The sequence below is a fragment of the Papio anubis genome, chromosome 8 (assembly GCF_008728515.1).
Source record: "Papio anubis isolate 15944 chromosome 8, Panubis1.0, whole genome shotgun sequence".
NCBI classification, from domain to species: domain Eukaryota; kingdom Metazoa; phylum Chordata; class Mammalia; order Primates; family Cercopithecidae; genus Papio; species Papio anubis.
The window spans coordinates 136,555,213-136,580,994 of record NC_044983.1 but is presented as its reverse complement, the minus strand read 5'-3'; the positions used below and the strand labels follow the sequence as shown (position 1 = coordinate 136,580,994).

The 25,782-nt window shown below is 59.9% G+C and overlaps 1 protein-coding gene across 1 annotated transcript in view; it reads right to left on the bottom strand.

Annotated features, from left to right (window-relative positions):
• PTP4A3 (protein tyrosine phosphatase 4A3) overlaps window positions 1–3,537 on the bottom strand; it is a 43,233-nt gene extending 39,696 nt beyond the window's left edge. The window contains exon 1 of the mRNA XM_021942694.2: window positions 3,436–3,537. The gene's annotated coding sequence lies outside the window, so the exon portion shown is untranslated. The remainder of the gene's footprint in view (window positions 1–3,435) is intronic.
• Between the last annotated feature and the right edge of the window lie 22,245 nt (window positions 3,538–25,782).

Sequence of the window (25,782 nt, the reverse complement as noted above, 5' to 3'; positions counted from 1 at the left end):
CTGACCTGAGGCGCCCCAAGGAGGGGAGACACGTGCACCCTCTCTGCCAGGTGAACTACTGGGCCATCGGAACCCACAGCTCTTGCCCCACCCACACTGGCACCGGCTGTGTCCACGTAGCCCTGATCCCACTCGGCTAAAGAGCGCAGCTCTCAGCTGCCGTAGGTGGCTGCCAGGACCCTCCACTCTCTGCTCGGGCTCCTGGGTGGAAGGAAACACCTGTCTCTGTCCCCGTCCCACCTCTGGGAGGCCACACCCCACCCGACCCCCAGGAAGGCCAGCCTACCCAATTGGCAGGCGTGGGGCACACCCCGGGCTACCCCCAACCGCACCCACCCCACTCGCAGCACACCGAAATCAGGCAGTATGATGCCACTCACTAATGCATCTGTGCGAAATGCAGTACCTCCTCCTGCGGCCCACAGCCACTCCCACCCAACTCTGAACCTCCACCCGCGGCCCACAGCCACTCCCACCCAACTCTGAACCTCCACCCACGGCCCACAGCCACTCCCACCCAACTCTGAACCTCCACCCGCGGCCCACAGCCACCCCACCCAACTCTGAACCTCCACCCTCGGCCCACAGCCACCCCCCCCCAACTCTGAACCTCCACCCGCGGCCCACAGCCATTTCCACCCAACTCTGAACTGTGCAGAGAGGGCGGGGCTCATCGGCCCTCGGACCTTGCCCGGGTTCCTGCCTATGGGTCCTGCGAGCAGGTCCAGGTCAGAAGGAGGGGTGGGAAGTCTTTTTTACCTCACACATGTTCACCCGTGTGACCCAGCCTCACCACTTCCTGCCAGGAAGACCCATCATTGCTCCCATTTTACAGGTGTGGAAACAGAGGGGCAAGAAGTCAAGCATCCAGTAAGACACTGGGAAGCCAGGCCCTCCTGCCTCTAGCCCAGCCTTGGCCTGCTGCACTTGCTAGGAAACGCCACTGAGGGCAGGGAGGGGTGCCAGGGATCAGACGGAGTAGGTGACAGCAAGGGTGGCCAAGGTGGAGGTAGGGAGAAGCGGTGCTCTTGAGGTGAGAAGGTGGTCTGGGACAGTGACCATCTGGTTACAGCCTTTGGTCAGGTTTGGGACCTTCATGGAACAAGGCAAGCCCAAGGTCTTGGGGGGCAAAAAATCACTGCTGTCTGTCAGCCCCAGGCCCAGAAGCTCGCCGCTCAGCCCCTCTGGCCAAATGCCACCTGGGCACCAACCTGGTACCCTTTCCACTCAACTCTCCCTTTCGCCAGGACCTGCCAACCAGGGAGAGGCCTCCCCAAGCTGTATCACCGCCATCTGGATGTAACTCCCTAAGGAGGTCACATGCATAGGCACTGGGCACCAGCGGACACTCTGCCCACCCTGGCGGTGAGCGCGAGGGCTCACACCAGCTTATGTGCCCCTCTCAGGCTGTGTGCACCTCTGCCCGAGTCCTCAGCCAGTAAAGTCACGTCTGTGTAGCTTGGGCGTAGTTACACCACAGAAATTGGCCAGTGCCAATTCAGGATTTAGTTAAGCATTCGTTAAGCGTGCCCTCATGTCATTTTTGAGCCCAGCCACCCATGGTGACTCCAAGACCTCCTCACCATCCAAACTGCCCACTTTGGATGAAAGAAGCCCACCCACCCGGCCTTCCTCCTGTCTCCCACGTCCAGTGCCTGACTGCATCAGCCAGCCACCCTCACCATGTCCTGGGCTGGTACTGAGGACAGAGAGAGGACCAACTGAGGCCCCCAGCCTTTCTCAGGGCAGGCTTCCGGGAGGAGGGCAAAGGCAGAGAGGAGCAGGTAGCTGAGGAAACGACCTGGAGGCTGCGTCTCATCCCCGCCTGCATTTTCTCCCTCCTGCTGACTGCCTGTGGAGGCCTGTCCACAACCTGCCCCACTCAGCCAGCCAGCCATGCCCCACCTCCAGGTCCAGCACTCCTCATGCTGACTGCCTGTGGGGGCCTGTCCACAACCTGCCCCGCTCAGCCAGCCAGCCATGCCCCAGCTCCAGGTCCAGCACTGGGCCTGGCACAGAGTAAGTGCTTGGCGAACATGTTGGGGGTGTTGAGGGGTGACCAGTTCCCTAGCGGGGCTATTTGGAAACAGTCCAGGAATTCCTACACAGGGCAGCTTCTCCTCCTTCGTAACCACAGTGACGGGGGCCAGCGTGGTGATTGGGAGACCCCCAGTGGCTAATTCCACTCAGGTGACAGGCTCGGAGCCACCCATTGACAGCAGCTCCAACGCCCCCTTCACAGATGGGAACACCAAGGCTCTGCTTAGCCCTACAGGCTAGGGGTTGCACCAACTCCACCTTTCTGGGCCTGCATCTCCTCATCTGAGAAATGGGGTTAATGAACTTCTTGGGAGGATTGCAGGAACTCTGGGAAGCACCGCTCTGCACAGGGCTGCCAGGGGGCTTCTGTCTGTGTAAGGCCACAGGCACCCTGTGTTCAGTGACCTCCTCTGGTCTGCAGCCGAGGACACTGCTCCAGCCTGGGAACAGGGCCCCCAGGGTCCGCAGACTAGGTGGACGCCCAGCACTCACCATCATGAGCAGGGCACACCCCAGAGCCCGCAGGCAGAGAGAGGAGGTGCAGCACGTGCCTTTCTGCCTTGGCTGAGGGTGCCCGGGCACACACTGTGACCAGCTAGCCTGGACCCCACGCTGCCCTTGGAGCCGCTATCAGAGAGGGCCAGGGAAGCCTCCCTCATAAAGGGCTTCCCTTTGGGAAGCGACAGGCCAGGGTGAAACTGCTCTGCCCACTTGGAGCTAAGCATGCCACCACCCCACCCCGGCGGCCACCAGCTGCCCAGGGGCGTGTCAGGCGTCACCCGTTTAATCCTGAGGCACGTGGATCAAGGCTGCTGACCTGATTCTACCGGGGTGCTGCTTGAAGGGCTGAGGCGCCGCCCGAGTCCCAACACTGGTATGGTCTGAGCCGGACTCCACCCGGCCTGAGACCTGACCCTCGGCTTCCCCGTGACCTCCATTGACATCCACGACCCGCCCTGGAGGCACGGAAGGCTGTGGGGTTCCAGCCCTCCGAACTGTGCAGCTGAGGAAACTGAGCGCTTAACGGGGGTAGAGCCAGATCCTGGGCGGGACCCTGGCCAGGATGAACTCAGGGTAGGAGGTCTCCCGCGCACCCAGAAACGGGAGCGGGTCACCCCTTCCAGCCAGGGGTGTCCTGTGGCTCGCCTGGGGAAACAGCAGCCTCCCGGGGCTCGGCCCCGGCACGTGGTAGCCTCCAGGCCCACGTTCCCGCCGGAGCGGACGCCAGGCGAAGGGTCCCGGGACGCGCCGGCAGGGGGAAGGCGGCGGCCCTCCCGGCTGCGCGGCCCCGAGCCGTGCCCGGAGCGGGCGGCGAGCTCGCGCGCGGACGGCCCCCCACGCGCCTGCACAAAGCGCCGCGCGCCCCCGCCCCGAGCGGGCGCGGAGGAGACTGACCTGGCGGTCCGGGCGGCGCCGGCACGACGGGCGGAGGGCTCGGGACGCGCGCGCCCTCGTGCACAGGCGCGGCCGCGGCGCCGCCAGCTTGGGGCGCGCGCCGGACCCACCGGGTCACGTGGGGGCACGGCCCAATGGGAGCGTTCCCCACGCCGCGGCCGCGCGCTCGCCTCCCCCGAGGCCGCCCGTGGGCTGGGAGGAGGTGGCTGTGACCGCGCGGGCGGCCTCGGGCGCTGACCTTGGCTCGTGTACCCTGGCTCCTGTACCTGGCGGGCGCCTAGGCCAGGTGGGCCTGGGGCGGGCGGGCGTCGGAGGGGCAGTTTTGAAGCCCGAGTGAGGAGGCAGAGGGCGGGATGTGGACGAGGCCATGGAGTTGACGAAACTTCTGGAGTTCTCAGTTTCCCCCTAAGTCGACTGGGGCTGGGTCCCCTGCCGCCAGGCGGGCTGACTGAGGGGATGGGCTGGGGCGACAAGACAGCAGCCACCCGGCCCAGGTACTTGCGGTCAGACCGGCTTCGAGGCCCCCGGACCCCCGTGTTATCAGGACGGGTAGGGCGCCCACGGGACACGTGGTGCTCAGAAGAGCGGGAAGGCCTGTGGACGGGGCCTGCCTGAGCTGCACCACCCCGTGCCTCCAGGCTGCAAGGCCAGCCCAGGTGAGGGCGGCATCTCAGCCTCCAGCCCTTGGGGACCTTGAGGACATCCTCTTCTAGGTCAACCCTTCCTAGGGAAGCTTGTGGTTCCGGTTACTGGAAAAACCAGTGCTGGTTCATGCAGGAGGCCCCAGGACAGGGGGAAACAGAGGCAAGCTGGGGTCTCCCAGGGGGCCTTACCCACCCGGCCCTTTTCCATGCCAATCCCTGGGCCTTTGGCCCAGTCAGATGTTCAACTGCTCCAGTCCTGCCTCCACTTCCCCGAAAGATGCTCTTCCACCCATCCACCCTCAGCAGCCAGAGGAACCCCGGGAAGATGGGAGTGAGAGCCGCCTTCCTCTGCAAAAGCCTCCAGGCACCGCCCCACTGGTGAAGGCCAGAGACCCTAAACTGTCCCAAGACCACCTGACTGGGCTGCCTCCCTGCCACCTGGCTGCCACCTCTCTCAGCGCCAAGCTCTTCCTCCAACCCAAAGTTTGCTTCCCAGCTCAGGGCGTTTGCACCTGCTGCTCCTTTTGCCTGGAAGTTCACCCCAGACTATTCCAGGGCTTCTGTCTTTCCCATTGCGTGGTCCCCATCAGCTGCCACCACCTCTGAGAGCTCAGCCTCCGCTGGCCCTCCTGTCTCTCAGCCCACTACACTCTCCACTCTGCCAGAAAGTCCCCCAATCAGTGACAACACAGGTCACGGTCCACACCTCATCTGGCTTGTCCCCGTGCCCAGCATCTGGCACAGAGCTGGTGCGTGCAAATCCTGGGCAGGTGGGCGAGCTGATGGTGTCCCAGAGGCCCCTGGTCCTTAAGGGTAGGGGTGGGGATGTCTCAGAGGACATAACCTTGCAGACCCGGGTTCAAATCTGGGCTTATCGGCTCATTTAGTCCTCACACAGCCCATACTGGGAGGGCTAGTATTCTCCCTCTTTTGCTGATGAGGCACAGAGAATGTCAGCAACTCCCAAAGATTGCCCAGCAAGTTGGGAGTAAAGCTGGTACAATTCCCACGTTTAACTGCTAAATCGGGTGTCCTGTACTTGGTGTGTTCAAAAAGAGATCCACACATGGGAAGGTCAAGGCAACATCCCTGGTGCTCCAGCTTTGAGGTCCTAGGAAAAAGGGAACCTCCCGTTAAATGCTTCTATTGCCGGGAAGTTCAGCACCTGTAAAAGCAGCCCCTTCCCATTTCATTGTGGCTGCATTTTAATTCTTATGTTTTAAATGTTTAGCTTCAGGCCAGGCACAGTGACTCACACTATAATCCCTGCACTTTGGGAGGCTGAGGCGGGAGGATCACTTGAGCCCAGGAGTTCAAGACCAGTCTAGGTAACACAGTGGGACCCTATCTCTACAAAAAATAAAAAATGATCCAGACATGATGTCATGCTCCTATAGTCCCAGCTGCTCGGGAGGCTAAGGGGGGAGGATCACCTGAGCCTAAGAGGTCAAGGCTAGAGTCAGCCCTGATTGCACCACCGCAACCCAGCCTAAGTGAAAGAGCAAGAGCCTGTCTCAGAAAAAAGCATGAATAAATAAATGTTTGGCTTCATCTAGCCTGAGCAGCACCAACTCCCCCTGCCCGTTTCATGCTATTTTCCTCCTCTCCTGCCCAAAATCCCAGAGAGGTTCTATCCCAGCCACCCAAATTTGCTGGGGTGAGTGGGCTCCCAAGAGGCTGGAGTCTCCTTCCTCCCCACACTCTTGTCATCCTGCAGGGAGTTGGGAGCAAAGGAGGAGACTCCTCCTTGCCGGATTCTTTTCGGTTCTCAGACATTCACCGAGTGCTGACCACACGCCAGGGACTTACACCCACCCACCAAGTCCACACTGAGCCCTGCAGAGGAATCCCTGACACCCCCGTTTTGCAGATTAGGAAGCAGAAGCTAAGTGAAAACAGAGTCAAGATTCAAACCCAGTCCTGGTGAAGCCAGAGCCGTCCAACTGCTGTGAGTGGAAGGGCCGGGCCTGAAGAGGCTTGGGGAGAATCCTGGGATTTCATAGCCGGAAGAGAGCTCAAAGTGATGGTGTTTGACAGAGGAGAAAATGGGGCCTCAGAGATGATGGCTGAGCCTTGAAAAGGTGGGGTTAGAAACCAGGCCCAGTGTTCTGAACTCCAGACTCCAGAGTCTCCCCCAGGATTGAGGTATGTTCCACAGCAAGAATCCCAGCTCCACCTACCCCAGTCACTGGACCTGCCCTGCCCTGGAGGCATGGCCAGGAGGAGGCCCCCAGCAGGCAGGGGATTGCTGGAGGGGGCGCCGACCGTGCAGGACGGTCTAGACGGTGGTGAGGCCCTCTGGGTCTGGCAGGATTAGCAGATTAGCTCCAAGGAGGACAAAGATGAGGTCAGCGCTAAGTGGATTTCTGGAAAGCCTCCTCCAGCCCAGCAGGGCCCTACCGGAGGGGCCCAGGCTAGGGGACCTAGATCTAGCCACGGAGGGCATGGGTGGGCTAATGGCACCAGCAGCAGCTCTTGAGCCCCCATCACTGCGCTGCACACTTTCACCTCTCCTGGCCTCAGTTTCCCCATCTATAAATGTCATGGTAACAGCTCCAACCTCACAGGGCTCTTGGGAAGACCCCACAAGATGGTGCCTGTCAAGTGCTGCGTTACTTCTGCCTGCGCAGAGCAGGTGCTCAGTAGGTGTCTTTCTGACTGTCTTTTGAATCCTCCTCCAGCCCTGAGGGTCAAACAAGATTAAAAAGAGCTTGTTGTTTAGTGGTAAGTTAGGTAAACAGAAGCGGGGTGCAGGAGTATACATCTAAGAAGAGAGTAAGTGTGGGGAACAATGCTCTCTGGGCCACCTCACATCCCCCCTGTGCCCTGATTTCAGTGGCAGTGGCCCATTCTGAGCGAGCTTGGACCCTCCTCCTCAGTGCCTGCCTTCCTTGTGTACCAAGCCCCGAAGGGCAGAGGAGGGCCAGCCCTCCGCAGTGTGGCCGGGCTGTGGCGGATACTCCTGCCTCCCATCTGCAGAAGGACCTTCCTCAGGTGTCGGGCACACTTCCCAGGAGGTCCTGAAACCAGCTGAGGCCTCGATTACACACCTGTGTTGGCTCCCTCACCTGGTCATCACAAATAAACCACCTGCGCCCATGTCCCCATCTCAGGCTCTGCTATCGAGGGAACCAGCGTAAGCAGCCATGCCCCTGATGCGAAGAGGAAGTAGGGCTTGAGGGAGGCCAGGACTCAGGGGGTTGGCATGCAGGAGCTGCGAAGGTCATTTTCATGTCCCTCCTTCCCCGAGTTTCATTAATGCAACCATGCTACTATGATGATGCAATTTTTGTTTGTGTATTAGTGGTGCCTATGAAACCTGCTCTCTTTGTGCATCTGTGGTCAGAGTTCTGAGTGACTGGGCTGGGCGGTTCTGTCGGGGGTCTCATGAGATGCAGTCAGATGGCCAGGGTTCCAGACGTACAAGGGCCTGACTGCGGCTGGGGGATCCCCTTTGGAGCCCTCTCACTGTCCCAGCTGGCCAGGCCACGCAGGTTATTAGCTGCTGCTTCAGATCTTCCTCAAGACGCCCCTCTGTAGGGATGCTTGGGTGTCCTCCCAGCACTGGGGCTGGCCTCCCCCATATGGAGTGACCCAGGAGAGCAAGACACGTGTGATCTGGCCTCATAAGCCACCCAGCACCACCTCACTGTGTTCTGTGGGGCACCCAGGCCTGCCCTGACTTGGCATGGGCAGGGTGGGGCGACTTCCTGAGCCTGCAGCCGGTGCCGCCTGCAAGGATGAGGGAAGACCACTGCCGGCTGAGCTCCGGCCCCTTGGGGGCTGGGGTGGGTGTAGGGCAGTGTCTGACCTGGACTTCTGAGACCACCAATGAGGTAGGGTATGGGAGCTTAGTGGGACACTGAGCTGGGACCACTGCACTGGTGGGGCTCCCCTAAGCCTGTATGCTCTAGCTGTGTGGCCCATTGACAGCTGAAAGGGCTCCTGGCTCCCACGGCTCCTGTGTTTGGCAAACTTTCATTGAGGACCTGTGCCAGGCCGCACTGGGACCTGCAGTGGGAGTCCCCTTAGACAGTGCCCCAGCTACCATACTGGGGGCACCCAGGAGGCACGTCCCAGGCACCGCATCTGAGCAGGGACCTGCCGGCCAAGCGTTCTTCCTGGAGGAAAGGGGCTGGCGCTCAGCAGGCAGGAGGGGCGCCTTGGTGGAGGGAGGATGGGGGAGTCAGCAGGGACCCTGTGGCCTGGTGCTAGGGTCCCAGGCAAGAGCTGGGGTGTCTCCTGGGGATGACGGGGCCTCCCTGGGGGTGACCGTGGCCAGGTGTCCCACCATACACAGCCCTGCTGGCCTCAGCCCCATCTGGCACCTGCCATTGCACTTGTGACCCCCAGCTCCCGGAGGACCACCGTCCATAGATGCTCCCGCCAGTGAGGAGGCCGGGACACCCACGCTGCAGCGTTGAGGATGCCCGGGAGGGTCGGGGCGGGCGGGCCTGCGGGGAGTGGGCCTCAGGCACGCCACACGGGCGCCCCCTCGTGGGGCCTGTGGGCAGGGCTGCTGCACTGGGTGCGAGCTGGGCGCAGGTCGCGGGCGCTGCCCTCAGCCAGGTCGAATGCTCTGCTGTTGCTGTAGGGCGATGTTGAACATTTTTGAATGAGAGGCCTGCATTTCCATTTGGCCCTGGGTCCCTAAAATTGCGTGTCAGGTCCTGCCTGCAGCCCCACCTGGCCTCCTTATCTGCTGGGATTTAGGGGAGACGCCAGCAAAAAGCGTGCACATGCCAGCCCTGCAGCACCCCATTCAGGGCGAGAGGCAGAGCTGCAGCCGGGGGTCTGCTCCTCACCCCACAGTCCCGGTGAAGGAGGATGCGATATGCAAGCGCAGATCCCCCCGCTCAGTCCTTTGAGGCTGAGCATGTTCACAGTCTGACTGACGCTCCCGCACACACGGCACGGCCGAAGGGAGACCTCTCATGTGTCTGATGTGCCCCCATCCTGTGGCCCATCAAGGTGGGGTCCAGCTCCGTCCTCTCTGCCCTGCAGGGTCCAGCAGAGCCGGCCTGGAACTGCTGGTGGGGAGAGTAGCAGGGCTTTGGGATACCGCAGCTGGGTGTGGCCCCAAGGGTGGTGGAGGGCTCGGGGACTCTCGGAGCAGGCCTGGCAGCTGGTGGGTGTCAGGGGGCTGGCCCAGCCACCACCCCCTACTTCCATCCATGGAGACTATGGCCCTGGGAGAGGCCTCCTCAGCACCCAGGGCTCCCGGGGGTCAGGACCCTCCCCCAGAGATCAGCCTGGGTGGGCCTGTCTTTTCACCCCCACCAAGGTAGGGAGAGCCCGCTCCATGAGTTGCCCCCACCAGGTCCTGAGACCCAGAGCAGAAGCCCTCCCCAGGTATAGCCCAGACCCCTGGCAAGTGGGGAGGGACAGGCTGGTCTGCAGGAAGACCCCCAGCTGGGCCTCAGCAAGCCCACCCCTCAGTGTGACTTAGGAAAATCTGTGTCTTCAGAGGGGCAGACCTCACGGGAGGTCTCCAGGGAGAGTAGGGAGTGGACTTCCGCCGGGGTCTGCCCAACTTACCCACCCACCCAGGTTCAGAACGCCCCTCTCCCCTGCACCCCTGGCCCACCAGGGGCCCCAGGAGTGGGGTTCCTGCCTCCTGTCCTAAAGCCCTCTCGTGTACCTCTGGGCAAGCGTATTGACAGAGGGCTTTCATCCTACCTCATTTTCTGGGAACCTCTTAGACCCTGGAGGGGCCCGCAGGGCTCAGAGACCACTGTCAAACCAGGAAAACAACACTGTTTCTGGCACTGAAGTTCCCAATCCTCAATCCAAGAACAATTTGGAGAATTTGTGATAAGGCTGTTTCTCCTGTTCTTTCCAGATTCAATGAATGTCCCTGAGCTGAGGAGAAGAGAGGAGAGATGAGGAAGGCAGAGAGGGGACAGGGGGAGGAAAGCAAGGAACAGAAGGAAGAAGGGGAGGACGGGGAAGGGAAAGAGAGGGAGGGAGGGAGAAAGGAGGGAGGTGGTGATGGGGAACATAAGAAGGGGAGGAGGCAGAAGATGTTCGGGGAAGGGATGAGAGATGGGCCTGGTGCCTGGGCCCCGTGCCTCCCACTCCTCAGCAGATGAGGCCTGTTGGGGAGGCTGAGGAAGGGAGATTGGTGTCCCCACAGGGAGCAGAGCAGGGCTGAATCTAGAGATGCAACAATGCAAAGGATCCAAATGTCCCCACCAGGCCCAGAAGAGGGCGGGGGCAGCTGGCTCCGGTGGGAGCCAGCTCCGGTGGGCTGTGCAGTGCCCAGCAGCAAGGAACGTGGGGCCAGGGCCTCCAGGCCTGATGTGTGCTGAGGCTGCATGCCGAGCCCCCCATGGGGAGCCCGGTTGGAAACAGAGGGCAGCCACAGAACAAGTGACCCTCCCTGGAGGTCGTGGGCCCCAAACACTGGATGCTGCCCAAGACACGGCAGGTCCAGGCTGAGGAACCCTGAGGTCCCGACCCTCTCACCATGGGACAGGACCTGCAGGAGGCAGCCTCCAGGCCCCTTGAACCTGACAACACCTTGTCCTCCTGGTGTGTGGGTCTGTCTTCCATGACCTGGGATCCATCCGCGGTTGCCATCTCCCTCGTCCCCACCAGTGGGCACTCAGGGACAGGAGTTGAGTGAGGCTGCATATGCGATGCGGGGAACACAGGCACTGGTGGGAGCAGCACGGCTTGCTGGAGTCCCAGCTTCCTGGCGGCTCTGGAGTCAAGGAAGGCTGTGGGTCTCATACCATGTCCTCAGAGCTGCTGACTGCCCTCCACAGGGGCCTTTTTCCCAGGAAAAATCTCTCATTCCTGGGAAGCTACCACTGCCAAAAATATGGCCTGACAGGTACCCATCTGACGGGTGCTCCTCAAGCACCCATCCGCGGACACATGCTGAACCTGTACGATGCTCTAAACGGGGGATGCACACCGCAGCCCTCTCAGCATGGGGGCCATGCACCACCAGTTACCAGGAGAGTCCCCGTCGACACCGGATTACAGCCTGCTGGGCTGGACTGGGGAAGTGGCCGCCTTCAGCGGGGCACATGCCTCTCCAATCATCCCAGTCCCCCTCTGCAATGACAGGGCCCCAGGGAGCTGCGGAGAAGGGGATTTCTTCTTGCAAAAAAACCCCACAGGGAACCCCAAGTTCTAGCTCTAGTTTATTCCTCTATCCAGCAAGCATCAGTCAAACACCTCCTGCCTGCCAGGCCTGTGCCAGGACAAGGCGACACCAGACCCTGTCCTCCGGCTACATCAGGGAGGAATTGGCGAACAAGGGAAGGAACAACAGGAAGGTAGCAGTGGAGAGGCCAGGCGCGTGCGGTGGCAGTGGTAGTCCTCTGTCCTGCAAATCATCCAAAACCAAACAGCAAGGAAATGCAGGCGGGGAAGCAAACCCAGGAGCCCCCGATGCCCACGCTCTTAGCCACCCATCCACCTGGGTGCGGAAGATGCTCTCGGGGTTCACACTGAGAGAGAGGCTGGAGCTGGGCGATGACCCAAGTGAGTTCAGAACAGGCTGTGGGGCGGGGGCACTCCCACATCTCTATCAGGGCTTAGAGAACAGTCAAAAGTGGATTCCAGTCTCGACGAGGCAGTGAGTATCCCCCTCTTGGAAGGTAACCGAACCTCTCTGGGGACTCTTGGGATGGTAGATGGGAGAGGAGATTTCTCCCCAGAGGGGAGACCAGCCTGCTGTCCCGGGCTCAGCAGCAGCTGAAACTCCTTTTGGGGAATTTTCTTTGGAGCTGATTTATGAGGCACAGGAAGAGCCCAGCGTGGTGCAGCCCCATACCGCTTGTGTCCAAACACAGCCTGTTGCTGTGGGCACCCTCACCCCCTGCTCCTGGCCCAGGGTGGGGCGACTTGCCAGGGCACACAGAGGCCCCTACCAGGAGCCGGCCTGATCCCTGACCTCTGACCCTGGAAGCATTTGGGCAGTGCTGGCTGAGGAAGCAAAACCACCAGTGTGGCGTCCATCACACTTTCTACGTGTTTTAGCAGCTGGGTTTTTGTTTGTTTGTTTAAGAGACAGGGTCTCGCTCTGTTGCCCAGGCTGGAGTGCAGTGGTGCAATCATGGCCCACTGCAGCCTTGAACAACTGGGCTCAAACGCTCCTCCTGCCTCAGCCTCTGGAGTTGCTAGGACTGTGGCATGTGCCTCCACGGCTGGCTAAGCAGCAGATTTCTTCTTGCAAACAAAACCTCATAAGGAGAAGCTCCAAGTTAGAGAACTAGCTTATTCCTATACTAGCAAGCATCAGCCAAACACCTCCTGCATGTCAGGCCTGCACAGGACAAGGTGATGCCAGGCCCTGTCCTCCGGACACATCAGGGAGGGGTCAGTGAACAAGCTAAGGAACGACAGGAAGATGCTGTGAGCGTGGCCAGGCGCGTGCAGGGGCAGCGGCTGGTTCCCCTCCCTGCAGAACGCACCACCTAAGATAGAGGCTGCTCATAACTGGAGATCAGCAACATCCCCTGTTCACAGAGAGGGAAACAGAGGCACGGAGGGAGCACGTGAATGCAGAGAGGGATCAGCTGAGGAAGGAATTCAATGGGATGAGGCGTAGGTATCTGCCCAAAAGAATTAAAAGCCAGGACTCAAACAAGAACTTGTGGGTGAACATACGTAGCAGTGCTGTTCACAATGGCCAAAGCCGGGAAACACTCAAATGTCCGTCAACCATGACTAGATGAACAGACAAAGAAAAGCTGGTGAATCTCTGCAGTGGAATGGCAGGCGGCCGTGAAAAGGAAGGGCACTCTGACCCAGGCTGCGGTGTGGACGATTCTTGAGAAAATGAGGCTGAGGGAAAGAAGCCAGACATGATAGACTGTATATTGCATGATTCCATGTACACAAAATACCCAGAGTAGGCACATCATAGAGATGAGCACAGGTTGGTGGTTGCCAGGGCTGGGCGGGAAGAATGGGGGTTCCTATTTCGGGCGATGGAAATGTTTTGGAAGCAGAGACGATGGGGCTCCACCCTGTGAATGTACTAAACGAAGCCAGGGTGCACACTTTAACATGGTGACTTTTATGTTATGTGCATTTTTTCCCAAATAAGAACAGGACGCCGCTGTGAAGGGCAGAGATCGCTCATGGGGACTGGATGGCCAGGAAGCCACTGCTGTGTGCCAGGCCCCTTCCAGGCTTGGGGTCATGCCCCCTCATGTTAGGCATGGCCACCAGTGTGAGTAGAAGAGATGAATGTGATGGGTACTTCAGGGACAAAGCTTTTAGGAACTGGTGCCCGGTTCTTCCATTCTCCCCCACCACAGGGGACCTGAGGCCTTGTGTTGAGACAGCACCAGCTGCAGGCAGTGATGGAGCCTCTGTCATTCGGGTCCACAGGCCACCAAGGAGGAAGAGCCCCATCCCCTACCGCACTGACCAGCAATTTGTGGTGTGAGTGACACCCACACCTCCATCAATAAGGCCACGGAAGAATCAGGGGTGTGTGTGGCTGCAGCAAACCCAGATGGTCCTGGCCACTCACCTGCCCTGAGGGGCCAACATTTGAGCTCAGCCCTCAATGAGGTGAGCAGTGACCAGCCTAAAGGAAGAGCGCTCCTGACCGAGGGAGGAGCAGTGCCAAGGCCCCACAGCAGATGTGTGCCTGGTGTGTTCAAGGACAGTCAGTGGCTGGCAGAGCCCGCAGTGGGAGGCACAGGCTGTGGGGCCCTGGCGGCCCAGGTGAAGCACTATGCTCCCTCATCAAGGGATGGGAGGCCCTGGCGGTTTTCAGCAGGGAGGGATGCAATCAGATGTGGGCTCTAGGAGGATGCTCTGGGCCGTGTGGACACTGGGTACTTTGAGAAGCAAGTGGCAGGATCCCAGGCTTCCCAGTGAGGAAATTCAGGAACTCACATAATGGGAAGTGCAGAGGGACTGTGGGCTCCAGGACATGGTGACCACACCCAGCTGTGCGTCTCTAAGATTTTCCCCACCCTCATTCTCAGGCAGGCTTCCCTCATGCTCACAAAAAGGCTGCCTGTCTATCCGGGGATAGGAGAGAGCTCAGAACCCACAATAAGCCTCTGGTCACCTGTCACTGGCCCAAAGCTGGCTAGGCTAACCCACCCTAAACCAATTACTGGCCAGGAGGAAGGGTAGCCAATCTGTGATTTGTCAGCAGTGACAATATAAAACCCTCACAACCCAGCCATGCAGAAAAGGCTTTGAGAGCTCAGACCCTCAGAAAGCCAGCTCCAGCACTGCTCAGCCACTTGCCAAAACTCCCCACTGTCTATAGGGCAGAGCCCAACCTCCTGAGTGTGCCTTTCCAGGCTCTGTGTCCTTAGAAGATTTCACCCTTGCGATGATCCTGAGAAGTTAATGTGATTACTCCCTTGAGAGATGAGGCAACTGAGGTACGGGAAAGTTAAGTAACGTGCCCAAGGCCACTCAGCCATCAGGTGGTGGTGGCAGGACTCACACCCAGACAGTGGCCCAGAGCCTCCCCTGCCCATGCCACCAGCATCTGACTAGTGCTCTTCATGGACGGCTGTGGATTTCAAGCCCTCTGGCTTCTGCCTGAGGTTTTCTCTGCGGGTCATGCTGTTCACTCCACGGCAGGCAGGTTCGCTCCACGGCAAGCAGGTTCGCTCCACGGCAGGCAGGTTCACTCCATGGCAGGCAGGTTTGCTCCCTGGTCTTCACAGAAAACCAATTCGGGGATCCCCCACTCAAAAAGCTTTCCTGGGCTCGCTCCTCTTAGCAGCCTGAGGCCTCGCCTCAGCACTTCCCCTGGCCTGAGTGACCTCCAAGGCCTCGCCTGTGAGAACGAGGACGAGGCTGGGAACAGGGTGACCTGAGACACTGTGTAGAAAGGACGCCCCGAAACCCCTGTGGTCCCTGCCCTGTCTCCGGCCCCCCTCCCGCACCTGGAGTTTCCGCTGATGGCCCTAGTGTAAACACACCAAGGCGGGAGGAGGAGAAGTGTCAGCCTGGCCTTAAACAAACCTGCTCAGCCGGAGATGGGGAGCAGGCTTGCAGGCAGCAGGGGCTCTGGCTGGAGGGATTTGGATGGGATTTAAATAGGACTTGGTTTACAGAGGGAAAAAATAATTATCTACAAGTCCTCGGATAAAGTAAAGCCCATTTGTTCGTGAGTGAATGAAGGAACACGTGGAAACTGATGATGTCTACCTGAGACTGGGCTCAGGCAGTTACTCCGTGGGAGCCGGACTAGAGGCTGGCCGTGGGAAACAAGCGGGCCGACCCCCGGGATCCACTCGAACCGGCATCTCAGTGTGCGCAGGAGCCAAAGCCCAGCTCAGGCAAAGCCACCCTGGCAGCACATCAGAATCATGGCAGAGTCTTTAAAATGCTGATGACCGGCCCAGCGTGGTGGCTCACACCTGTAATCCCAGCACTTTGGGAGGCCGAGGTGGGCGGTCAGGAGTTCGAGACCAGTCTAGCAAACATGGTGAAACCCCATCTCTACTAAAAATACAAAAATTAGCCAGGCATGGTAGCGGGCACCTGTAATCCCAGCTACTTGGGAGGCTGAGGCAGGAGAATTGCTTGAACCCTGGAGGTGGAGGTTGCAGTGAGCTGAGATCGCACCACTGCACTCCAGCCTGGGCGACAGGGTGAAACTCTGTCTCGGAAAAAAAAAAAAATGGCGATAACCAGGTCTCTGCCTAGATCATTAAAATCAGCCTGTCTGGGCCAGGCCTGGACATCTGCGTTTGATGGGAGCTCCCGGTGGTTCTGATGCACAGGCAGGCATGGGCACACATGGGCTCACTGGACCCCACACAGCCACAGACCAGACCCAAACCACAACTGTTGCCTCATTTACTCCTCACACAGCCCCAAACATTGCTGTCCTCACTATGCGGATGGGGAAACTGAGGCACAGGGAGGCTAAGTAACTGCTTCTGGTGGGAGGCAGTGGGGCCTGGGTTGAGATCTAAATCTGCCATCCCAAAACGTCCCTATCACCCCGTTGATGGGTCAGTTTTCTGTTGCCTCCTCCCTCAGATCAGGGTCCCCAGGGCAGATACTGTCCTCATCAGACCTGCAGTCCTCAGGACCATGTCCTCCCTCCCTCCTGACTTGCTCCACAGGCTCCTGTGGGGAAGGAGCTGTGTGCTGGCATGGCTGGGCTTGGGTCTGAGTCCGGACTCTGCCCCCTGCCAGCTGAGTTGGGACCCCTGGGCCCTTGGGTAAGGGCTGGGTCCTGGCAGGCCTCGGGGTGGGGAGGGGGTTGGTTCCTGGGTCTGGGGCTCTGGGGCAGGCAGCTCTGGTGGGCAGGGAGGTGCTTCACCCCTGCCCTGCTCCTGCCCGGGTAGAGGACGTGACACATTAAGTATTCCCCCGGACAGTGGACAGTGCTGGGAGGCTTCCGTCGCCCTGCCCGGCAGTCCCACCCAGATGGACCCAAATGCTGAGTGAGGAAGTGCAGAGCCCATGGCCCAGCTCCCAGCAGGAAGAACACCGAGCCGGGGCAGGCTGGCCCTGAACACTCGTGGAACTTTGGCAATTCCCATGCCTCTGGGCTTCGGGTTCCTCATGGGTAAATTAAGGAGTCTGGACTCAATCCAGTCAGGGCCATGCTGCCCGCTGTGCTGGTCCAGTGGGCCGGTTTCCCAGAGGGCCCGGGGGAGGGTGTCCATCCAGGTTCCTGGGCAGCAAGAGCCTCATTGATTGGTGATAACTGCCTGGGACCAGCCAGGGATGAGGCAGGCGTGCACCAGGGCTTCTCTCCAGGCCTGCTGCACCCACGACCTGGGAAGGGAAGTTGGCATTGAGCGACACATTTCTGCCTCTACTGGTGTCTAGGCCTGATGGTGACATGCAAGTGACTGAACAATTAGACAGCAGAGGAGTTTCTGTACTAAAATTTATTTTGTATAAATTAATAATAAATACAAATCAGTGGAAAGAAGAAATTAACAGTCCCCTGCTTTCCCGCTGCCCAGAACGAATCCTTGCTAACGTCCTGCGAGCGTCGCTTCCAGTCGCTCCAGGCAGCTTTTCGCTGTTCTTTAAGGAAGAAAAGGACGTGTGTTTATAGAATGGCACGAGCTCACCGTAAAGATGTCAAACACGGCCAGGATGTACAAAGGTGAAGGACGAAAGCCTCCCGGACGCTGCTGCCTGGAACTAACCCCACACAGCGGTGTCCGGCCCCCCCGGTGGCCTTCTCTGCCAGGGTCCTGGAGAAGGACAGATAGACGCATGGTCAATTGGACAAGTGAGGCGGATCTTCCACAGCCCATTTCTCTGTGGATGTTGACGGGGCTCATCTGAGGCTCATCCCAGTCTCTCTGACAGAAATCTGCCCCTGGAGGAGGGTCTGGGGCATGGGGGCAGAGAAGCCCTTCCCAACAGCTGACCTGGCTCTAACCCTCCAACTCTCAGTGTGGCTTTGGGGACGGCCTGCCCCACTGGCACTGAACAGGGCCGGACCACATGTGGTTCTAACCCACGTGGGTTTTTAGACCCTTGACAGCCCAGATGAACCCTCATGGCACAAACATGGGCAACTGCACACACACAAGGTCTGGGGGTTCGTGAAGCCATTGGAGCTTCCCAGGACCCCAGATCCAGATCTCTGAATCAAAGGATGTTGCCCGCACTTCCCCAGCTAAAGAGACGAAAGAGTCTAAGAGCTTCCTCTTGGAGAATGTTTTCAAATGACCTGACTGCCCACCTGCCCCCCACACAGGAGGTGCCTGGTAGAGACAGAGGCTGGACTGGTGGCTAGGACCCCAGGGTCTTTGCTGGGTCTGAGAGGGTCACACCCCCTTCCCCACCCATGGCCATGCCCTGCCTGCCCACTCCCCAGACACCCACAGGCAGGACGCAGCAAGCATCTGCTTCTACACACACTCCTGCAGTAGTCCACCCCCAGCAGTCCTGCCCCTGCCCCCGGCCATAGGAGGCCCCACCCAGAACTGGCCCTCAGCCGTGACTCCAGCCTGAGACCTGCTGCCCCTCCCACCACCCACCACTGGGGTCTCTCTCCTCCCACCCCTCCAGGAAGCCCCACCTGCTCCTCCACCGACCGCCAACCTTAATCCCACCTGCCACACCAGGCAGGGCCTTCAGGGACAGGGCTCCCCCGGGTCTGGCTGGGGTCTGCAGAGTTTCTCACTTGCAGCCCTTGCACCCCATGGCCTGGCCCTTGTGGGGAACAGCACAGGTGGCTCTGTGCCCTGGTGCGGGGCCACTGTCGTGAGGATACTGCCATCACCACCATTGCTATCAGGAAGGCCATTTGTCCCCTTGTGTTTGTGGATCTGCTGCCTAGTTTCCTGCCGGGCTCAAGGCTCTCACACCCCCACAGAGAGAGGCCTGAGTCACAGGGTCAGGGAGGGCACCCAGTATGGGCACAAGGCTCATTTCCTGAGAGTGGGGCGGGGAGCGGGGGGAGTGGGGACTGGAGCCCAGAGTCCAGCTCGTCAGAGGGAATGCAGGGCCCCGAACCCAGACCATGACCCTCTTCAAAAGCAGAGGCCCGGGCAGGATAGGAACCGGGGAGCTGGCCCTCCAAAAGTACCCCTGGCCATGGGCAGCCACCCTGCAGCCTGAGAATATGCCTGCCCCACCCAGGCTCCTTCACCTCTTCCCTGAGCTTCAGCCACTCCCAGTCGCTCCCACCAGCTAAGCAGCTTCCGGGCCTGCTCTCTGTCCTCCTGACACGCCTCATAAGCAGGAAGTGGTCTGGGGCCCTCCACAGGCAGGCCTGCTGGATCCCAGACCCCAGCAGCTCTACTGCGAGAAAGATGTGGGGAGCGCCTGGGAGGGGATGCAGGGAGTGCCTGGGAGGGAACTTTGAGCACCTCCCCATTCCTCACTGGAAGGAGGACCCTCACCTCCACCTCAGGTCAGGGCACAGAGGTCATGAGAAATGCCTGACATAGGGCCACCTGGGGTCTGTGAGAGGCTTTCTTAAGGGGGCCAGGGTAGATGGGGGGTGACCTGCATCGAACTGAGTGTCTTGATGGCTGACTCCAGTCAGAGGATGAGCCCTGATCCTGCTCACACACTGAGCCCTGATCCTGGTCACACACTGATCCCTGATCCTGCTCACACACTGAGCCCTGATCCTGGTCACACACTGATCCCTGATCCTGGTCACACACTGATCCCCGGCCCTGGTCACACACTGATCCTTGGTTCTAGTCACAGCCTGAGCCCTGATCCTGGTCACACAGTGAACCCTGACCCAGGCCTCACATTTGACCCCCCATATGGCCTCACGAGTTGGTCAGGACAGAGAGGTCAATGCTCTCGACTCCAAGTGAGCCAGCTGAGGCTCTGAGCCATGAAGCCCTGGCCTTGGTCAGCTGTCATGCTGGGACCTGAGCCTGGGGCTTAGATTTTGAGCCTGGTTCTCAGACTTTGAGCCTGGTTCTCGCTCCCACCTCCGAAGCGCCTGAGGACTTGGCCTCAGCTGGTGCCCTGGAGGAGCAGTGACAGAGTTGAAGGAGGTAGCCCCTCCTGGATCAGTAGCCAGGGGGCTGAAGGCAGAGAGGGTCTGTGCCCCAGGCAGACAGTGAACAAAGGCTGGTAGGGGTCCAGAGCTAGGCAGAGCCAGGGCTGCCAGTGGGGGCTGAGCTCCCCTGGGAGGCCTCCAGGAAGACCGCTCAGGACAGAACAGGCCGATTTTAGGGGGTAGCAGAGACAGGGAAGGTACTTCCTTAGTGAGAGACTCCACAGCTCTTGGGACAACCTCAAACTGGGCCCCACCAGCAAGAGCTGGAATTCTGATCCCAAGGAGCCCTCGTCCCAGCTCCCAGGGCAGGCGCTGGCCACCCTCTGGTCCCTTTTTTAAGCCTCAGGTTTCTCGTCTGTAAAATGTAGGAGACAATCAGGTTCACAGTGGCTTGTAGAAACTTTCGAGGCTGTGTGCATTTCAGGATCTGGTTCAGATTTTAGAAAGACAGTAAGATGCACCTAGCGGATGTCACATACTCACATGCACCCCATGGGGTCTGGGAAGCACCTCCACCACGCACACTGATACTTCTGCCGCGAGCCTCACTGATGTGCCCACAGGGAGGGACAGATGGATTCTGAATACCCTCAGGTTGGGTTCAGTCAGTTTATGCGGCTGAGTGAGCTTGTGTCAAACCTACCTAAATGCTTCCCTATCTCAGAGCAGTTTGGATTTCGGGATCCTGGGTTGGGGCTTCAGCAGGCACACATGAGATCTGGTCTGCAGCCCTCACCAGGGCTCCGCCTACCCTGTTGGGACCGCCCATTGGTGGGTGCCATCCACTCCCCTTTGCTTGGTTCCCAGTGCCCTCCCCTGCCTGCCAACCAGGAGACTTGGCATCAGCCTTCCGGAAAGTAACCTACCCCGCCAACAACAGCTTCCCTCCTCCCATTCCTGAGCACTCCTCCAGGGCGGCAGGCAGTCGGCAGAGGCAGCAGGCCTCTATAAATAGTGGCCCTGACTCCTGCACCGCCTCGCTGGGGTTGTACCCCCACTGCCCAGATGGACAGACCCAGGTCGGGAAGGAGACAGGCCGGGACTTGCCCAGGGCTCCCCTGGGAGGTAGGGGTCAGCCCTGGTGAGTAGGGGAGGAACCCACTGCAGGAAGGTCTCTGCACAGAGAAATGTGAGGCTCACAGCCAGGGGGGCCAGTCCGAGACCCTGGGCTCACCTGAATGGTTCAAATCCTGGCTCCACCTCCCAGTAGCTGGGTGGTTCCTCGGAGCTTTAGTTTCCTTGCTTATGACGGTGAAGGTAATATCAGCAGTCCATCCCACTGCCGCCATCCCCCAAGACCACTGCATCCCTTTCACTCACTAAGAGATGGTCTCCTGGCCCCTAGGAGGAGAGGGCAGGGTGAACGGGTCCAGTTCTTAGGAGCCTCAAAACCTAGACAGAATGAGATGAAGCTGCAGCAGGAAGGACTAAGGTTAGAAACGGGAAAGAACTTCCTGTTCGTTAGAGCAGTGTGTGCCACCCCGGAAGGCTCTGTGGGGAAGTTTATACAGGCAGAAAAGGGGCCCAAGTGCTTGCAATGGGGCCATGCCAGCCTGGAGCCCTGCCCTTCCCACCCATTTTTAAAATGAGTAGGCATTCGCATTTATAGAGCTTCTACTATATACCTTCCCACGTGCTCAGCAACAGAAAGGAGGAAGAAACAAGTGAAACATTGGCCCTGTCTCGGAGGAGTCAAACATTTGGCTGGAGACAAACTTGGCTCAGGAAAATCCCAGCAAATGATCCAGGCCCAGACTGCCCTCAGAATTCAGGGCTAAGACAAACCAGTCTGGGCAGGCTTCCTGAAAGAGGTGGCCGTGTGGCTAGAGGCTGGTTTGGACCTGTGGGAAAGGCCTTCTAGGTGGCGAGAACAGTGGGGCAGAGTTGTGCAGGTGGGAAGGCTGTCAGGCTTCTGCAGAGATGGTGAGGAGAGACTTTGGGGTCGCATTCTCGGTCCTGTGCTGGTGGCCAGTGCCTGGGAGGACTTGTTCCGGAAACCCTGAACCCAAACAACTTCCTAAAAGTTGCTCTCAGAGCCAGAGAGTTCAGAGCCTGGGTCCCCGCATCCCGCTCCTTAGAGGTCACCAGTTCCCTTGCCCATCAGTGCCAGATGTCCAGCCAATAGCTTTTAGCATGTGCTGGCCTAGGTCGTTTCGGCCACTCACAGTGACCAAAGCTCATTGCTATGAGGGAAGGTGGAGGGGTCGGGCAGAGAACAGCAGCCACCACCGCAGCGTCCCTGCATGGACACTACCCCTGGACATCCATGCTCCCAGCTCCTGGGCCAGTGAGGAAGCCATGGTCAGAAGAACCCGGGTACCCAGGGCCGCTCCTCTGAGGCCTGCCGAGCAGACAGACCCAGACAGACACAGCTATTCCCGTCCCAAGGGGCCGTCGGGGGCTGGGAAGTGCTGAAATAGAAAGCAGGTCCCGAGCCCTGCTGGGGACGTGGCCTGTTCTTGACCTGAGTGGACTGGGCCAACTCTGGAGGGAGTTGCAGCTCAGCCCAGCCCGGCCAGTTTGTGGTGGCTGGTCTGGGCCACCCCGGGCAGGCGCCTGGGCCCAGAAGGGATCTTAGACCCCACAGTCTCTCCCCTGGGGTTCCCAGGCTGTGGGGTCCTTGTCACAGTTCCCCAGGGGGTGGGTTCCTGGAGCTTCCAGAGAGAAAGCAGGCCTGGCTCAGCGGGGCAATTTGGGGGCTTTGTAAAGGCTGAGAGACTCCAGGCCTGGTCCCAGCTCCATCCTCCTAACTGTGTGACCTTGGACAAGTGACTGCCTCTCTGAGCCTCCCTTTCCTCTTCTGAAGATGGGAACAGGATGCCCCATTATAAGATTATTTGGTGAAGTAATCGACCTGAAGTGCTTCCCCTGTGCCTGGCATGCCAGAAGTGCTCAGTGAGTGGCAGCTGTTACAGGTTTGTCTCGGTGAGCACTGCTTGTTGAGTGACTGACCTGCTAGACCAGTGGTTTCAACCTGTGGATTACATCCCAGCAGGGCTCCACGCAGCGGTGCCTCGTACTCGGCCCTGTTTTGTGTTCCAGTGCCTGGGATAAAAGGTGCCAAGCAGGGCCCTCATGGCCACCATTCCCAGCCACCAAGCCCGCTGGACCTGTGCTTGCTCCACCACCCCCAACCACCAAGCCCGCTGGACCTGTGCTTGCTCTGGCGCCTGTGCTGATCCCACTAGAGCCCTCCCTGGCTGGGCCAAGTGTCAGAGGAGGCCATGGAGGCAGGGAGCAGGGCCAGGCCCCTGAGAGGGCCCCGGGGAGTCTATTGCCCCTCTCCTGGGGAGTCTATTGCCCCAGCAGCTCCAACGGGGGTCAGACCCCAGAGTTTCGGCCGCCTCCTCAAACCCCAAGTGGAAGGCCCCGGGGTAGTGGGAGCCCAGTGGCCTGGCCTCTGAGCTCCCAGGTTCCCACCTGACTCTTCAGGGGCCAGCTGTGCGAGCCCAAGGGAGGGAAGGGACTTAGTCCCCTTGCTCCCTGTGGGGACCCTCACCAGGAGGTGGGTGATGATAAGTGCTAGTCCAGGCGCAGTCCAGGTGGAACAGGACACACGGGAAGCGATCCTCCCACGGTGGCAATCCTCGGTGCCCCCCACGGTGGCAATCCTCATCCTGCTGTCTCTGCCCTGGGGGAACCCGCCACTCACCCAGCACCTCACTCACCCAGCACCTCCTGGACTGGCCCTGGGTGGGCCTGGAGACCCAGATCATGGGAAGTGCACCCCCTCCCAACTGCAAGCTGGCCGGCCACAAGGAGGCCAGGGCGTGAAGGGGCCCCCCTGCCCAGGTGGCAGGAAGACTGGCATGGAGCTGAGCTGCCTCAGAGCTTTGATAGCTGAACCCCCTCTCCAGGCCTTGGTCTCCTCATGTATAAAAGGTGGGGCCAACTTAGAGGATCCCAAGGTCCTCTGGTCTCAGTGTTCCCCCTGAGGCCCTGCTGCCCCATTCTGTAGGCTAAGACTCAGCTAGCCCCACCCACAAGCCACACTCAGACCTCACCCCAGGCTCCTGGACACATGGCAAGGCCAGGCAGAGCCAGTGTGAATCCTGGGAGAGCCTGGGAGGCTTGTGACCAGACCTCTTCCACCAGCAATCCCTTCCGGACTGGGTCTTTGGAGTCTGGGACTTTCCCTCTGCCTTCTCACCAATGAGCCCAGCACCACCATCCCCCACCATTCCCTGCAGGGACCCTCCCTTGGCTCCATGGGGCTCAAGGTTGCAGCTTCCTCCATATGGGTCCCCGCAGCAGCACCAGCCCACGCTGGGTCTCACCACCGTGTGCCAGCCGTGGCCAGGGCCACAGCCCTGCCAGAGCCCATGATGAGGCAGTGTTCTGGGGGTGCCCCTTCCCACAGTCCACGAGGCTGAGTTTAACAGAAGGATACTGGGAGGCTGCAAGCCAGGCATGGTTCCGGCCAGGGTCTGCATGCCCCCTTTGCTGTGTGACTTTGGACAGGCCTCCCTCCCTCTCTGGGCCTCAATTTCCCTGTGCGTAAGAGCAGGCGGTGAGATAAGATGCCCTGGAGGGACCCCTGAGTGTTGAGCAGGCATAGGGGGGTGTCTTGGGGCACTGAGGGAGCCAGCCCAGAGGGCGGCAGTCCCAGTAGCCACGCCAGGATGACACCCTAGAGCTCCAGAGCCAAGCACTAACTGTGCACCGGGCACAGCACCAGGTACCCTGGACGTCCCCGGTTGTGACTGGATTCCAGGCATTCATCCCATCTCTGGGTACCTCCCCACCCATCTCTCAAAGGCTCTGCCCTGCAGGGCCTCATAGCCTGCCCTGGTTCCTCCAGCCTCCAACCCTTGGAGCCCCGACACGTTCTGCTACCGTCAAGTCCGGGTCTTCCCCTCAGATAGGAGGAGACCGCAGACTGAGCCCAGGCTGTCCCCTCACTGCTGTGGGCCTTGGGGCTGGTCCTGCCCCTGCGCCCCCAACCCAGTTTCCTTGGTTCCCACTGTGGAGCTGAGCCTCCCTGTGGAGCTGCGATGTGGCCGGCAGGACCTAGCACTTCCTGAGAAGAGGGACGCTGCTTCCCAGCCATCAGCACAGGCCACAGGGCTGAGGCTGAGGATCAGAGCAGACAAGAGAGGCACCAGGCTGGGCTCAAACCCAGGGCTGTGCAAGGGGCCCCCACATTCCCTGGACACGCAGGCTCACTTCTCCCTGGGGCAGAGAAGGGCCCCTGCCCACCCCAGCTCTCTGGCAGGTGCCTGCCTGCTACCCAGCAAGTCCAGAGTGCAGGAGAGGGCCTGTGGGCACGGAACCCCCCAGGAAGGAGCCTGCAGGTCTCCCGATCGCCCCTCATCTGGAAGCTCTGCACTCCCCCCCTGCCCCTCCTCCACAGCTCTGGCCTCTCGAGTAGGTGGGAGTCCTCCAGAGCTGGCTGGCATCACCCCATCTTGGCAGGTCCCCTCGGGCAGGCCTCACCCCTCGACACATGGCAGGAAACCGCTGCCAGGGGCCCGCGGCTGTTTACATCCTCAAGTGGCACCAAGACAAGGGTTCCACAGGAAGACAGACAAGGTCTGCAGTGTCAGGCACCAGCAGGGGTGGCCCGTTGTCAGTCCTGATCCCTGCAGCATGGGCGGGGCTTGTCAGTCCTGATTGCGGGATGGGCGGGGCTTGTCAGTCCTGATTGCAGCATGGGCGGGGCTTGTCAGTCCTGATTGCAGCATTACAGGATTCCCAACTGCAGCCACCACAGCAAAAAGGCCTTGGCATCACAGGCCCATCCTCCTGGAAGCACAGGCTCTCGGACCCTCTCCAGGGTCACTGGAGCTGCAGGGTCGAGTCTTGGAGTCAAGGCCAAGGGTGGAGGACAGGAGCCATGGGTCTACCTGGCTCCTATGGGGGTTCACAAGGGGTCACTTCTGCATCCTGCCCAGGGTGGCCTGGTAGCCCTGCTGGTGGCTCATGTGGAGATATCATTGTGGCACTTCCCTGCACCCCATGGGGAAGGAGGAATGGTTAGGCTGCTGATGCCTCACCGCTGGCAGGGCCTCCAAGGATGCTTCCATGGGCTTGAGAGGGCTCTCCACCAGGCCCAGTTCAATGTCTGCCTGGGGCCCTGCAAAGGTGGCAGGCCAGGATGGCAAGGCCCGGTGGGTCGCTGGGTGTGGGATGTGGTGGCGGTAAGGTGCGCTGGAGCCAGGATGGCGGTAGGTCGCGCTGGAAGACAGGATGGTAAGATGCGGCTGGAATAGGATATGAAGCCGGTAGATCTTGCCCGGCTAAGGCGGG